This window comes from Ursus arctos, unplaced genomic scaffold (assembly GCF_023065955.2).
Source record: "Ursus arctos isolate Adak ecotype North America unplaced genomic scaffold, UrsArc2.0 scaffold_34, whole genome shotgun sequence".
NCBI classification, from domain to species: domain Eukaryota; kingdom Metazoa; phylum Chordata; class Mammalia; order Carnivora; family Ursidae; genus Ursus; species Ursus arctos.
Genome location: NW_026623030.1, coordinates 11,988,426 through 12,004,340, shown reverse-complemented (window position 1 = coordinate 12,004,340; position 15,915 = coordinate 11,988,426). Strand labels below are relative to the sequence as shown.

Sequence of the window (15,915 nt, the reverse complement as noted above, 5' to 3'; positions counted from 1 at the left end):
AATCTCAGACCCTTCGAGCTGGGAGAGACCCTGGAGTCAGAGCTGGGAGATGATGCCTGACGGGACTGACCGGAAGGGGCTTGGCTGAGGGGTGCTCAGCGGGGAGATGGCAGAGGGAGGAGGCCTGCATCAGTGCCAACTGCAGGGTATGCCTGCAGGGGGCTGAGCCCTTGCAGACACCAGGAGATGGAGAAGAGTGACCGTCTAGGGTCCTGTAGTCTAGACCTCTAAGTCCATCCCAGCCTCCTTCCACTGAGTCTCAGCACCACGGCGTTGGAGCAGGATGGAAATCTGCCACTTAAAAATGAGATTAGGGACCTGGAGCTTCAGGGGACGAACTGGGAGGCACACCCTGGCAGGAGTGACCTGGGAACAGAGATCTGCAGAGCCAGGATGCCACCACACCAACTGAGAAGAAGGCAATGGCTGGCCTAACACAGTGGGACCTCATGACAGGGACTGACTCTCTGTTGGTTAGAAGATTGTGGAGCTAGGGTCGCCTAGGTGGCTCAGTTAAGCATCTGCCTTCTGCTCAGGTCGTGATCCCAGGGTCCTGGGATCGAGTCCTGCATCGGGCTCCTTGCTCAGTGGGGAGCCTGCTTCTCCCTCTGCCTGCCGCACCCCCTGCTTGTGTGTGCGCTCGCTCTCTCTCTCTGACAAATAAATAAAATCTTCAAAAAAAAAAAAAAAAAGATTGTGGAGCTAATGGTACCAAAGTAAGGGAAAGCGGAGGTGGCTGAAACATGGGCCATTTCCAGCTGTGGCCAATGTCTGAAAATGGAGATGCAGCCATCATGACTGGATCTACTTAACTCACTCCTTCACACACCCAAAGGAAATTCAGACCCTCATGACATACCAAACTTCCTTCCACAGAGAGCGTTGGAAAAGGAAGAGCCATGGGTCAGCATGTAACACTGCCGGTGACAGGAGCTCCTTTGGCAATTCTGCTGCCCTTTGATGCTCCCTCATTTCCCCCAGCTGTTCCTCATCTAGTTATTTTCTTGATTCTTTTCCCAGTTCGATCTTCTTAAAGATTGACTGATGGATTTTTAGAGAGAGAGCACACACACAGGTGAGCAGGGGTGGGGCAGAGGGAAAGGGAGAAGAGAATCTCAAGCAGGCTCGCCGCTGAGCATGGAGCCCAACAAGGGGGCTGGCCGTGGGGCTCAATGCTGGGCTCACAACCCTGAGATCATGCCCTGAGCCAAAATCAAGAGTCAGGATGCTTAACCCACTGAGGCGCCCCTCTTCTACCAGTTCTAAAGTCAAATGACTTGACACTCAGTAAAACATTCAGCTTTCGTGTGAACAGTGGCCGCCTTTTCCAGTTCCCTCCTGCTTTGGTTACATTCCTTAGAGAAGATCAAGTAGTTTATATCTGAGGAAAGGTCCAGCTCATAGGTGCTGACGTCTTCCACTTGAAGGAGACTACTTCTAATTTATGAAACCGGCAAGGTTGGGCATGCCTGTTGGAAGCTCACCCTTTGAGATTCAAGCACTTTTAGACTAGACCTGTTCACATGTTAAACAGTCTAGTAATTAACCAAAAATGCCATGTGGCTCAGCTCAAAAAGGAAGGGGGGCTGACTGTTCAAGACAGAGGGAACTTGGGGCGCCTGGGTGGCACACCGGTTAAGCATCTGCCTTCGGCTCAGGGCGTGATCCCGGCGTTCTGGGATCGAGCCCCATATCAGGCTCTTCTGCTGTGAGACTGCTTCTTCCTCTCCCACTCCCCCTGCTTGTGTTCCCTCTCCCGCTGGCTGTCTCTCTGTCAAATAAATAAATAAAATCTTAAAAAAAAAAAAAAAAGACAGAGGGAACTGAAGAGGCAAAGACCGTGAGGCCAAATGGAGCTTACAGCTTTCAGAGAATAGGGAAAAGTTCCATGCGGCTGGAGCACTGAGAACAACAGAGTGAATGAGAGAAAGATGAAGCTAGAAAACTGTGTAGGGACCAAAGGTAATTATTTAGACTTTTATCTCAAAACTAAAACAGTGGGCCTCATGGGCCTCATACCAAGAGAAGGGATGGCCAAGAGTTACAGAAATTCCTATAGAAAATGGGGAACAGAAGTACCTAGAGTGAGATGGGATATGCAAGCCTGGCCACTGTGTGGTATCAGGGCTGGGCTGGAAGTTACCCAGTGGATATGGTACTGGATTACAACCCATTGACTAAAATAAATACTCCTGAGTCCATGCGGATGTAAGTAAATAGTCGAAGGGATAAATAAATGGGGGGAAAGGGACAGATTTTCCTTAATAAAAATAGACGTGATCATAGAAATAGAAAATCACTGACTGCAATGTGGGAGTCTGGATTAGATTATAAAATTTTTTAAAAAGACATTAGAGAAAAACTTGTGGATATGAATAAAGTCAGCGGTTTAGTTAATAGTATCGTACAATGTTAATTTTCCACTTCTGACAATTGTGCTCTGCTGAGGTAAGATGTTAACACGAGGGGAAGCTAGATGAAGGGTATGTGAGAACTCTCTCTACCTGCAAGTTTTCTATAAGTCTGAGTTTTTTTCTTTTCTTTTTCATCTTGTTAGTAGTAGATCACCAGTTTATTATAAAAGTACACAACTCAGGAATAGCCAGATGGAAGAGATACATAGGATAACGTATGGGGAAAGGGTATGGGGTTTCCATGTTCTCTGAACGTGCCACTGTCCCCAGATCTCCACACAGTCACCAACCTGGAAATTCTCCAAACTGCGGTCTAAGTTACTTCAAAATTAAAAATAATTTTTTTTTAATGCTCACACTCTGCCCAGGACCACAGTTGATATGAAATCTTGTATCCAAAGCCCGAATTCACTTGCCCTCAGGCTTAGTGACAGGGTTAGAGATATTTCCAATGTCACTGAAGGACCGAAGCCTGAAGCCCCCATCACAACTTCTGGTTCTGGACTAGGCTCTACACAGAGTGAGGTGAAGGCACTTTAAAAATCACTAGAAAGAGAAGAGTAGAGTGGTGGGTAAGGCTCAAGGAGGGAGGGAGAATCTCCCAGTCAGGACAAACTGAAAACCGAAATTCAAAACCTGTGAAGAAAATCAATGCTAACGAAGAAAATAATATAATTATATATATTATATATAATTATTATATTATTATTATTATATAATAATAAGTCAAATGCTCGGCAGATGAATCACTTCAGACAAAAAAAATGGATCTATTAGAACAACATTTTTAAATGAACATAAATAGGCTTAATATTCTCAAAGATGAAGGAATAACATCAATAAAGAGCAATAATTTGTGAAACAAAAGCCGGTGAAAACAAAACAAGAACAAGCACACATGAAAACTTAATAAGAGCATTTCAGCAAATGAAAATATAGCAGATAAACTTTACCAGTCACCCAGCATCCACATCTAAATTTAATCTTAGCTCTGTAAGTAGAGCTACTTTTCTTTTTTTTTCTTTTTAAGATTTATTTATTTATTTATGTGACAGAGAGAGACAGCCAGCGAGAGAGGGAACACAAGCAGGGGGAGTGGGAGAGGAAGAAGCAGGCTCCTAGCGGAGAAGCCTGATGTGGGGCTCGATCCCAGGTCCCTGGGATCACGCCCTGAGCCGAAGGCAGACGCTTAATGACTGCACCACCCAGGCACCCCGAGCTACTTCTCAGTAAAAGACTTGAGGAGGTTAATTTTTCAGTTTTACTTTTCTGCATTATTGGAAGAAATTATATAGAGGCACATGTGAATTTAGGAATTAAAGGTCCATTAAAATCATCAAGGTCCAATACATTTTCTTGTCGTGGAATTTAACTCTGTTCTTTTTTCTTTCACTTAAATGTTTTGTGGTCAATCCATTCTCCACCAGTAGCCAAAGAGATATTTTTTTTTTGTCCTGTTACTCAGCTTTTTAAAATTTCAGTGCCTTCAAATTAAGTCCCAAAATGGTCTAAAATTTGGGGACATTTCCTAAAATGCAGGTTGTTTTTTGGGGGGGAGTGGTGCACCTATCCATATTGTATATAAAAGTTTTTGTTTCTTCCATTGTGAGTTCCGGCTGAGGCAACCCTTCCTGTGAGAGTCGACCTTCCAGGGCCACCCAACAGCCCAGATGGTGGAAAAGTTAAAGCCCCACTCATAGCACACCGTGGACTTGGGTCTGCAAGCTGCAGTGGCAACTCCTGTCCTGCCTTTCCTGGGAGGGGAGCTTTGCAGGTGTGCAACAACCCAGAACCATCTATTCTCATTGAACCCTGGGCATCTTCAGTGCCTCGAGACAAACCAGGCCATGGCCTAGGGCCTGCCAGTTATGTCAGAGCTCATATCCAGCACACGTGATCATTTCTCTTCTGCCAGTTTTTAAAAGAAACATGTTCTGTGGCATTACTTTACATTTTGTGGATATTTTAAGTATTTAGAACAAGTAGAGACAAAATATGGAACGCTTGCCTTCAACTTAACTGTAAGAGAGGTTAACCATAACTAACATCCTTCTAAATGGGTCACGCTGACTCTCAACCAAATAATATTCATCCAGTTCTGATGGCCAGCGTCCTTGCCAGAGTTGAGAATACGCTACCAGCTATCAGAACTGGGAAGCCAGGAATAGTTAACGTAGCACTAGTGACTACCCTACCTGCATTGAGTACAAACCTTATACACCAGCTCAGAGTCCCCCCACCACCTCTTCTCTTACCTCTCTTGGCACCCCATTTCGCCTGAGTCACCCCTCCATTTCTGGACATGGAAGGGTTGCTGAGTATGGGATCTGGCTTCCTGATTGGCTATCAAGAGACTGGATTTTTGCAACCCACTAATGTAAAAAGGTTAGCACCTCACATGGCCGGACAATGACCAATGGGAAGTGGGAAATAGATGGGAAGGTAAATTCTCATTTTTCCCCTCAGGGGACCCTTCCAAAGTATGTTTTATCCTCACAGACCTTCTGGAGAAGTCCATGAGCCCAGAGAACATGAGTAATGTCTGTGACCCTTGCAGTTGGCTGGGAAGTGGTGGCCAGCCCATTAAAGTCTCACATCACTTTGCATCTTCCCCTGGCCTTTCTTTACCTTTTTGACTCCTCATCACCAAGGCCCATCTTGCTGAGTGTCCAACCTGCCAGCGGGAGGGACCAAAGCTAAACCTCCACGGCGTGACCCACTCCTTGGGGAGAATAAGACAGCCACCAACGAGATCAGACCACGTTCACCTTGGTGGGGGTGGGAGACGGGATTGAGCAATTTTTCCTTACTGGAATCACGTGTTTTCTGGTAACGGGGTTGCCTTCGGCAGCACTACGGCCCACAGTTATTGAATCCTCATCTGCTGGCCTGGATTCTCATAGGACACAGCCTCAGACTAAGTCACCCATTTCAACCCAGGAAGTGAACGAATGACTCCTGACTGGAGTCCACTGACCTCACTGAAACCCTGTCGTCACGCAGGAGCAGCCCGCCCGACGGAGGAGTGGACTGGCCACTCTTGAAGGCTCAGCTGGGGCATCTACTGAGCAGATGGATCATGAGCTCGAGGGTCTGTCCTCCAGGATGAAGTATCTGCCTTGAACTAACAACTGATAGCCGGTGCTGTGTCCTGTCTAATTACAGAAGACGGGTCCAGGAGCGGCCCTGCTCACCACTACACACAGTGACCCCTTGCAGGGTTTGTGCTTCCCGTCGGCTGGGCTCTGCTGGGTTAGAAGTTCTACTTCCAAGGAAAGAGGAAACACATCACAATAAGGCTTCCCTGAAATCGGAAGCTGACACTACTCCCTGGCCACTTTCTGCTCCTCATGACAGTGACCAACAGACCAAGAAGGGAGTGACAATACTGCTGCGGTTCACTCATGCTAACCGCCACGGAGAGTTAGGTTAGTGGCACATACGGGGATGGGAGGGGAAGGTCTGGAATGGAGTTGAGAGGATTCCCTGGAGAATCTCTTAATACTTCCATGTCTGGTAATGGCCATTAATGGGCAAGGCAACAAGGAACTCAGACCCCTCAGGACAGACATCACAGACCAACCAAAGTGCTATCAGAGAGTGAAAAGGGTGTGGAACAGGCGGTGGCGGAGGAAGATAATAAATATCTATTATAATGTGGGGACAGACACAGCAGCGGCAAATGAGCTTGTTTCATGGCCTTCTTGCTTCTGTCTTCCAGGCAACCCCCGCTGGCCACCAGGAAGGGGACTCTGTCACTGATGGGACTTGCACCTCCCCTCCCAGGGAAGGGGTAAAGATGTCTTCGTTCTCTCAGAAGAATGGAGGTCCCCACATCGTAGGAGGAGAGCTGACACCATGGGAGGGCACGAGCGGACCTGAGGAGCGCAAGGTGTGGAGCGCATTGGACACAAACCTTGTGCACCTTCTCAGATTCCCTCGACCACCTCCTTCTCTGTCTCTCTCGGTCGGTACCTCGTCTCGGCCCAATTGTCCCTTCACTTCTGGACTTGCATGAAATGCCATAGTGGGAAACAGGAGGTGGAATCAAAGGGGGCAGATAAACTCCCCCTCTGCACTCTTCCTTCCGCAGACTGCTCAGAGGTATGTTTTCTCCTTGCGTGTCTTCTGGAGAAGTCCATGTGCCGGACCTGCTCCGTCTCTGTGCAGCTCACGGTGATGTGACACCCATCCTCCCACTTCCCATTTCTGCGTCTCGACCCAGGAACTGCATCTCTCACACAAAGTGTCCCCTCTTGGAATGCCTGGGTGGCTCAGTTGGTTAAGCGTCTCCCTTCAGCTCAGGGAGTGATCCTGGGTTCCCGGAATGGAGTGTGGCATCGGGCTCCCTGCTCAGTGGGGATCCTGTTTCGCCCTCTCCCTCTGTCCCTCTTCCTACTCTCTCTCTCTAAGGTAAATAAGTCGATCTTTAATAAAAAGCAGTGTCAGCTCTTTAATCCTTGCCTCGGGCTATGTTTTCGAGAGGACCGTCATAAAAAAATGTCCACAGGCAAGAAAAAAGATTAACAAGCAGCAAATTTGAATCCAGATCCCAGACAGACAAATGGCACCGCTCTGGAGCAAAGCACTCAGCCTTGTGTGTGACCTCATTCAATGCTGGCTCAAGCTGAGTCTGATTCACTGGCAAATTCCACTCCAATCTTCCAAATCCAAATTCAGCAAGTACTTCCTATGGGTCACTATATATAGAATTGTGCTAGAAACTGGAGAGGGGGTAAATATAAAGATAAATAAAACACATTTTCTGGTCTCAAAGAACATTCCGTTTTGTGAAAGAGACAGGCCTACATTCCGTTTTGTGAAAGAGACAGGCCTGTAAACGGCAAGCTACTATTTAATAGGCAGAGAAAAAATAAATTCAAAATGGAGTATTCACTTCTCGAAAGTTCACTGAGTTGCATCCTTTTAATTTCCCTACTTTTCTGCATGTATGTTACACATATACAGGATATTGTGTGTTCCATACGTAGCCATCGTCAATAAAAAGTTTGCTTTAAAAACAAACTCAGAATGGAAGAACAGGTTGCCAGTGGTGGGAGCTCAGGAGACAAAATGACCCTCTCCGTCCTAGAGAGATCAAGGAGGTGTACTGGAGCAGAATTTCAAACAACGAGGGGACTCTGCCCAGTCAAAAACTAGCCGGAAAGCCAGACCAACCCAGAGCAGTGGTCGTGGGGGTGGGGGTGGCTCCGGGAAAGCCCACAGCAGCCAAAGGAGAAGGTCCAGACATGGCCTGGCTTGACGATGGTGTTGTGAGTTCAACTTTTTCCCCCAGGAAGACATGTCAAAGTCCTAACCCCTGGTACCTGCAAGTGTGACCTCCTTTGGAAATACAGTCTTTAAAGATATGTATCAGGTTAAGATGAGGGCATGAGGGTGGGCCCTAATCCAGTGTGACTGGTGTCCTTCTAAGAGGAGGAAGAAAGACACAGAGATACAGGGCAGCAGAGAGGGGAGCGATGCATCTACAAGCCAAGGAACACCAAGGATCACCGGCAAACATCGGAAGCTAGCCAGGCCTGGAGCACAACCTCCCCTAGAGGCTTCAGAGAGAGCGCAGCTCTGCTAACCCCTTCCTTGTGGACTTCTAGCCTCCAGAACGGTGAGAAAATTAATTTCTACTGTTTTAAGCCACCCAGTGGATGGTGCTTTCTTACAGTATCCCGAGGACACGACACCTGATGTTTGAACAGATGAACGCAGGAATGGCCTTTAGAAGCTCCCATGCAGCTGAGCTGGTTTCTTTCTACCTATCAACCACGGAGCTGCATTCGCCCTTCCATACAGGCCCCACCTAGAACCTTCAGTCACCACACAGCCATATGGCCCTCTTGTTCCTAGAGCAGCCCTGCCCCAGAACTACCCATCGCAGCCCAGAGCTTTCCCTTTGTCCTATTCCACTGAGGCTGGAGCTCCCAGCATGGCCTTCAGCGAAGATTCCAAGGATTCAGATTCCACCAAGGACATGCATTAACACGAGACTTAAATGTAGAAGCAAGTTAAGGAGGGAAGTGAGCAGAAGGAAAGTGATCCGTTGTGGTGGCAGGAGCTGTGACAGAGGGAGCGGGCATTTGGAGCCATCAGCTTCCGGATTCCGTGGCTCCCCACGGCAGCATCGGTCGCCTCCCAGCCTAGCTAGTGAGAGTCTGGGGACTCGCGATGCTTCTGACTTTCAGCTTGCAGCTGCTGCTCCCGCCCTCCCAGGGACTAGGAAGCCACCTCACCCCGACACTAGCCAGAGTCATTTCTGGTATGCGCAGCTGTGTCCTGGCCGAGGCACCTTCCCAGAGGCTGCGTCATCTCAGAGTGAACACCCGTGACTTCAAATAAGGTTTGACGTGTGCTGTTTGGGATCTCTGGCAACCAAGGCACGCACAGGCCAATCCCATGTTTGCAGAGGGCTTTTTTGGGGGGGGGGGGTGGTTTTGCAAAGGTTTTAAAATCTGGGTCTAGAGATGCAAAATGTATAGCCAACAACCCAATTTAAAAATAGGCAAAAAGATGTGAGCAGATACTTCAAAAAAGAGGATCTCCAAATGGCTAACGAACATATGAAAAAGTGCTCAACCTCATCGGTGATCAGCAAACATACGTGTGCACCATGACCCAGCAGTTCCACTCCTGGACTTCGCCGTTAGGGGTGTACGTACACATGTGGTTATCAAAGACGTGTACCGGAACGTCTGCCACACGCTTCCTAAAACGTCCAAACTGCACCAACCCGCGTGTCCATCCTTGCTAGAATGGCCACGCGGATGGTGGCTTATGCAAGTGGTGGGGTAGCCGCGGCACTGAGAATAAATGTGTGAGAACTACACAAGCAGCCTGGGAAAACCTCACAAATCAAATGCTAAGCAGAAGCCAGACACAAAGAAAACGTATTGTGTGAGTCTACTTAGAGAAAGGACAGTAACAGGCAAAACTCAGCTCTGGGGCAAGAAGTCAAGGCAGCAGGTCCCCTTGGGGAGCAATGACCGGAGGGGACACAGTGAGACACCCTCCTGGGGGGGGGGCGGCAGCAGCCACCGAAGGGACGTCAGAGGTCAGACAGAACAGTGAAGAAGGTCGTACGAGAGACACAGGCAGGAGAAACAGTGCATTTCAGATCTCCTACCTCTCAGGCTACAGGGATGCTGTTAGGACCCTTCCAGGTCTAATAACAAAGCTCAGCTTATTCGTTCTAATGACCACATCCCAGAGCGTGCCTTAGAAGTGTCTCACATGGATTAGCCACTTGGGATGCGATAGGAAAGGCAGGACTGTGACCTCCCTTTCCAGATGCAGAGGCTGAGACGCTTGGCTTGGTAGGCAGCTGACTGCAGGTCCCAGAGGCAGGCCCACCCATCCACCTGCAGCCCTGCCTCTTACCCACAGGGTGCACGGACTTGTCCCCCAAGTTTCATTTCTACTCTCAGTAGTCATCAAAGATGGTTAAATAGCGCCATCCAGAGAATGCCCAATATGACAGCTGTCAGAAACGGCCAAACAGAAGCATCTCCTGCGTAGATGAGACTGTCACCACGAGACCTGACACTGTTTCGCTTTGCTTCTGGCCTCATTCTTTTCCATTTAAAACTTCCCTTGGGAAATGTTAAATAAATGCTGCTACAAACTCTACAGGAAGGACATTTCTAATGTAATTTTTAAAATAAAAACGGAGACTTGGGAGCCATTCTCCAGTTACTGAAACTCACATCACTGCACGTTTACACAAATGGAGGGCGACAGTAATTTTGAAAGGCCACACACTTACCCGTACAACTTACATCTAGACAGTACTTCACTTCCCACGGGAGACTGTCACAACCATGATTCCTTTAATCCTCCCAAGAACCCACAAAGTGGGCAAAGTAGACATTGATTTGTTTAGCAAATATCTACCCAGTATATTCCAAATGGCAGGCACCTGCAGGAGGGAATTTGCCTCATTTTACAGCCAAGAAAGGGGAGGAGGCCAGGAAAAGATAAATCATGCACCCTTGTCCATAAAACTGGAAAACGATAAAGCCGGGCTGGAACTGCCACCAGCACAGAGCTCTTTCCACGGAGAATCCTGCGGTATCCAACCAGAAAATGCTTTATCTGGTCATTGCTTGTATTTGCCGCTTGCAAACGAGAACGTAAATTCCACGAGACACAGAACTGGCCTCCCTCATCCCCGCCCAGCTCAGAGCTGACATGTGCTGAGAGCTCAGAGATGGTGGGCTGGCTGCGTGAATTGACGCATGAGTGGTTTTTGTTTTGTTTTGTTTTTAAAGATTTTATTTATTTATTTGACAGAGACAGCCAGCGAGAGAGGGAACACAGCAGGAGGAGTGGGAGAGGAAGAAGCAGGCTCATAGCGGAGGAGCCTGATGTGGGGCTCGATCCCAGGACGCCGGGATCACGCCCTGAGCCGAAGGCAGACGCTTAACCGCTGTGCCACCCAGGCGCCCCCGGACTGGCAGGTTCTTAGTCAAGAACAACGGAAACCCAGCTCCAGATATTTTAAGCAAAAAAGGAGGTCTTGGGGCGCCTGGGTGGCTCAGTCGTTAAGCGTCTGCCTTCGGCTCAGGGCGTGATCCCGGCGTTCTGGGATCGAGCCCCACATCAGGCTCCTCCGCTGGGAGCCTGCTTCTTCCTCTCCCACTCCCCTGCTGTGTTCCCTGTCTCGCTGGCTGTCTCTCTCTGTCAAATAAATAAATAAAATCTTAAAAAAAAAAAAAAAAAGGACGTCTTTACTAGAAGGAGCTTCAGGAGCTCATAGGATCCCTGGAAAGGCAGAACGACAGGGCTCGTAGAGGGGGGACAGAACGAGGCAGGCTGGGCAGCCAGATCCCTGGTCCAACGTCACGTCCTGGAGAGACGCTGGCAGCTGGGCACCGGATGTTGCTGTTCCCTGGCTCTGCTACCTCTCCCACCCTTGAGAACTAGCCATTGCCACCTCCTCTGGCATGAAAGAATCCCCCCGGCCCCTGCTCTTAGGATGAAGTTTGATATATAAAGTGGCACAACATTTTCCAACGGCTGAAAGGAAAGAGCTGTCAACCCAGAATCCAGTGACAATATCCCCTAGGAATGACAGAAAAGGAAGGACGTTCCGAAATGAAGGAAAACAAAGAGAATTTGTCACCAGCAGACCTACCCTAAAAGAATGGCAAAAGAAAGTTTCTCTAAAAAGAAAGGAAACGATAAAAAGAAAGAATCTTAGAACATCAGGAAGAAAGAACATGATAAGCAAAAATATGGGTTAAGACAATAGCTGTTTCTTCTCTTGAGTTTTCTGAATTATGTTGGATGGTTGAAGCAAAATTTTAAACACTGTATGATGTGTTTCTACATGTATACAGAAGAAAGTTTAAGAGTAGACCGTACTATAAATGGGGGCAGGTAAAGGAACTTCCAGGGAAGTAAAGTTTCTATATTTTGTTGAAACTGGTTAAACGACACCAGCAGATGTGATAAGTCATGTATATATAATGCAATATATGGAGAAACCACTAAAAAAGTTATCCAGAGAGATATACTCAAAAACACTGTAGAATTAAATACAGTTATCCGGGGCACCTGGGTGGCACAGCGGTTAAGCGTCTGCCTTCGGCTCAGGGCGTGATCCTGGCGTTATGGGATCGAGCCCCACATCAGGCTCCTCTGCTATGAGCCTGCTTCTTCCTCTCCCACTCCCCCTGCTTGTGTTCCCTCTCTCGCTGTCTCTATCTCTGTCGAATAAATAAATAAAATCTTTAAAAATAAATAAATAAATACAGTTATCCTATGACCCAGCAATTCCACTCCCAGATATATAAACCAAGAGAAATGAAAACACATGTCCACACAAAAACTTGTACACAAACTTTTACAACAGCATTCCACATAGAAGGTGGAAATAACCCAATATCCATCAGTAGATGAATGAACAACAAAAAACTGGCATATGATACAATGGAATCGTAGTCATACAATGGAATATTATTTAGCCATAAAAAGGAACAAAGTACTGGTCTAGGCTACAACCTGGATGAACCTTGAATGCTAAGTGACAGAAGCCAGTCACAAAAGTCAACACACTGTATGGTTCCATCCATGTGAAAGTCCATGATAAGGAAATACATAAAGGCAGGAAGTATATGAGTGGTTGCTTAGGGCTGGGGGAAGATTTGGGGGCGGAGGGATGGGCAGAGTAGCGATGGCTCAAGGGTATGGGGTTTGTTTTGGAGGTAATGAAAATGTTCTAAAATTGTGGTGGTTGCACATATCTGTGAATACATTAAAAATCATTAAGTTGTATACTTTAAATGGATGATTTGCACAGTATGTGAATCATATCTCAAAGATGAGAAGAACAACAACTGCAATACACTGAAAGGCATCAAGTCAAGAAGTTCATAATGATATGAAAAAATAAGTCATTAGTCACCCTGCAGAGATGCTAGAAGTCCAACTCATTTATCTGATAACTGGTGAATAAAGGAAAGCGTGGAGTATTTTCCTACCGCTTGCATATTAGCAAAACTATCGGGTAGCCAAATAGTTAGATGAGGGGAAGTTTCTCTTTATAGAAATATTTCTTCTAATAACTACAAAACGAATGATAGAATATCATCATTTTGCAACCTGTAGTGAACTAATGGGTTTAGGAAATTGTCCACAATAGCGCTGGTGTGTGTGTGTGTGTGTGTGTGTGTGTGTGTGAGAGAGAGAGAGAGAGAGAGAGAAAGAGCAAGACAATATGCATGCCCTTTCAATATACCTATGAATCATTTTGCCAATGTAATTGACTCTTACTCTGAGTCTCCAGCTATCAGTTTACAGGAAACAAAGGAGATCGAAGAGTATCATAAGCAACGTTATGGAGATGCAATCAGCAAAATCCTGTCTGTGGCAAACTACAGAACAAATGACCTAGTTTCCTTTTTTTTAAGATTTTATTTATTTATTTGTCAGAGAGAGAGCACAAGCAGGGAGCAGCAGGCAGAGGGAGAAGCAGGCTCCCCGCTGAGCAGAGAGCCTGATGCGTGGCTCGATCCCAGGACTCTGGGATCACGACGTGAGCCAAAAGCAGATGCTTAACCGACTGAGCCACCCAGGCGCTCCTGACCTAGATTCTTCAGCCAATAAATTGCAAAGGGGGAAAAAAGAGAGAAGGAGAACCTATAAATCAAAAGAGACTGGGGAGCTCCTTCCCCCTTCCCAGGCTGTGCTCAGCCACGGGGATTCAGACAGAACTACCAGCAGCATCGGGGCAGCCAGACCCTGAGGCAGAGAGGTTTGGCTGGCATCACCACCAAGATCAGCAACACTAAGGTCAAGAAAATTCAGCGAGTTGGGACGCCTAGGTCCTGGGATCAAGTCCCGCATCGGGCTCCTTGCTCATCGGGGAACCTGCTCTCCCTCTGCCTGCTCTCCCCCTGCTTATGCGCTCGCATGCCCTCTCTCTTTCTCACAAATATATAAATAAAATCCTTAAAGAAAATTCAACAAGTATGACTGGGTGTGAAGGAACAGACAGGATTTGGTCAGCATGGCTGAGAGAGTAGTTTCATACGGGAAATTGAGCAAATACGTAACTACATTGAGAATAGTGGGAGCCAGAGCTCTTATTGCCAGAGTCTGAAGTTGGAAATATGGAAGGGGAAGGTGAGAAAAAACTATCTCTACCCATAGAGAGAGCCTAGAAGCAATGACGTCCCAATGACAGTGAGCACAGCCAGGATCCAGAATTTGGCTTCTAAATTTTCTGCTAAAAGGGACTGGGGTTCATCAGAGAAATGCACATTCCAGTACAAGATAAACCAGGAATATTTTGTTGTGCCAAAAGTAAGGAAATGGTCAGAGTGATGGGTAATGTCAAAAGGACACAGGAGCCAGTTTTAAAAGACTCCTCCTACCGAAAGCTGGGAAAGTTTGAGTATTAATATAAATGAGAGTTACTGATAATAACCCACTGGATGAAACAAAACTCCATGAGGTCATATTGATATGAACAGATGAACACATAAGTAAGAAGAAAGCTGCTTCTTCTAGTAAATGCCTTCTAACAAACATGTAAAGAATGGTGTTGTAAGAAAAACTGCCAACTGGCAGCTATCAAAAGAATAACTTATTTGGGGGCGCCTGGGTGGCACAGCGGTTAAGCGTCTGCCTTTGGCTCAGGGCGTGATCCCTGCGTTCTGGGATCGAGCCCCACATCAGGCTCCTCCGCTGGGAGTCTGCTTCTTCCTCTCCCACTCCCCCTGCTTGTGTTCCCTCTCTCGCTAGCTGTCTCTCTCTCTGTCAAATAAATAAATAAAATCTTTAAAAAAAAAAAAAAAGAATAACTTATTTGATTCATCCAAGAATAACCAAAAGGTACTAAAAACTAGTGGGATTTGTTAAAGAACAGTGTTTTACCTAGCCTCAAAGTGTCTCCCCGTAAAAACACATTCTAATTTAATTCTAATTAATTATACATTAATTATTATATTAATTATATTCTAGTTCTAATTCATTATTCCAAGTAACTAAATTATAATTTAATTCTAATCAATTACTTATTGATTCTAATTGCTGACAATTCCAATTAATTGTTTATTTCTGATTACTTATTAGTTGGTTCTGACCAATTACTTAGTAATTAGTAACTCTAAGTTAACTCTACAGTGGAGAGATTTGGCAGGCACCATCTTAAACAGATGATAAAAGTTACGTCACTCATAGGAGCACAAATCAACATGGCGTGCCTCCTGAGATGATGCCCTGTGAAGGACACAGCAGTGTATCCTGTGGTATTCCTGCCACAAGCGCAGGACCTGATTCTAAGCGCAAGAGAACACTAGGCAATCCCAAATTGAGGCACATTCTACAAAGCAACTGACATGTATTTACCAAAAATGTCCAGGTCACGAAAGACAAGAAAAAATGGAAGAACTGTTCCAGACTGAAACAGTAACAAGACAACCAAATGTAATCAGTGACCCAGGATCGGCTCTTGTACCTCTAAAGGACATTATTGGGACAACTGGTAAAATCTGGATGGGGTCCATGGATTAGATGACAGCATCGTATCAATGTTTACACTGTGGATATAGGGGAATGCCCTTGTTTTAAGGAATACACGCTGAAGTGTTAAGTGGTAATAGGCATCATGTCTGAAACTTACTCTTAAAATCATAAGAAATATTATATAAAATATAACATAGAGAATGACAAGGTAAATGGAGCATCGTAACAATTGGGAGATCTGAGGGATGGGTATGTAGGAGATATTTGAGCTATTCTTGAAATTTTCCTCTAAGTTTGAAATTATTTCAAAACAAACAGTTTATTTAAAAAATCTGGGGAGGGGACTCCTGGGTGGCTCAGTCAGTTAAGAGTCTGCCTTCGGCTCAGGCTCCTGGGATCCAGTCCTTCATTGGGCTCCCTGCTCAGCGGGGACCCTGCTTCTCCCTCTGCCGCTCTCCCCACTTGTGCTCTCTCTCTGGCAAATAAATATAATCTTAAAAAAAAAAATCTGAGGATAAAT

General features: G+C 46.3%; 1 protein-coding gene across 1 annotated transcript in view; it reads right to left on the bottom strand.

Annotated features, from left to right (window-relative positions):
* Nucleotides 1–15,915, bottom strand: part of OSBP2 (oxysterol binding protein 2) — a 164,769-nt gene that overhangs the window by 132,967 nt on the left and 15,887 nt on the right. The window lies entirely within an intron of this gene.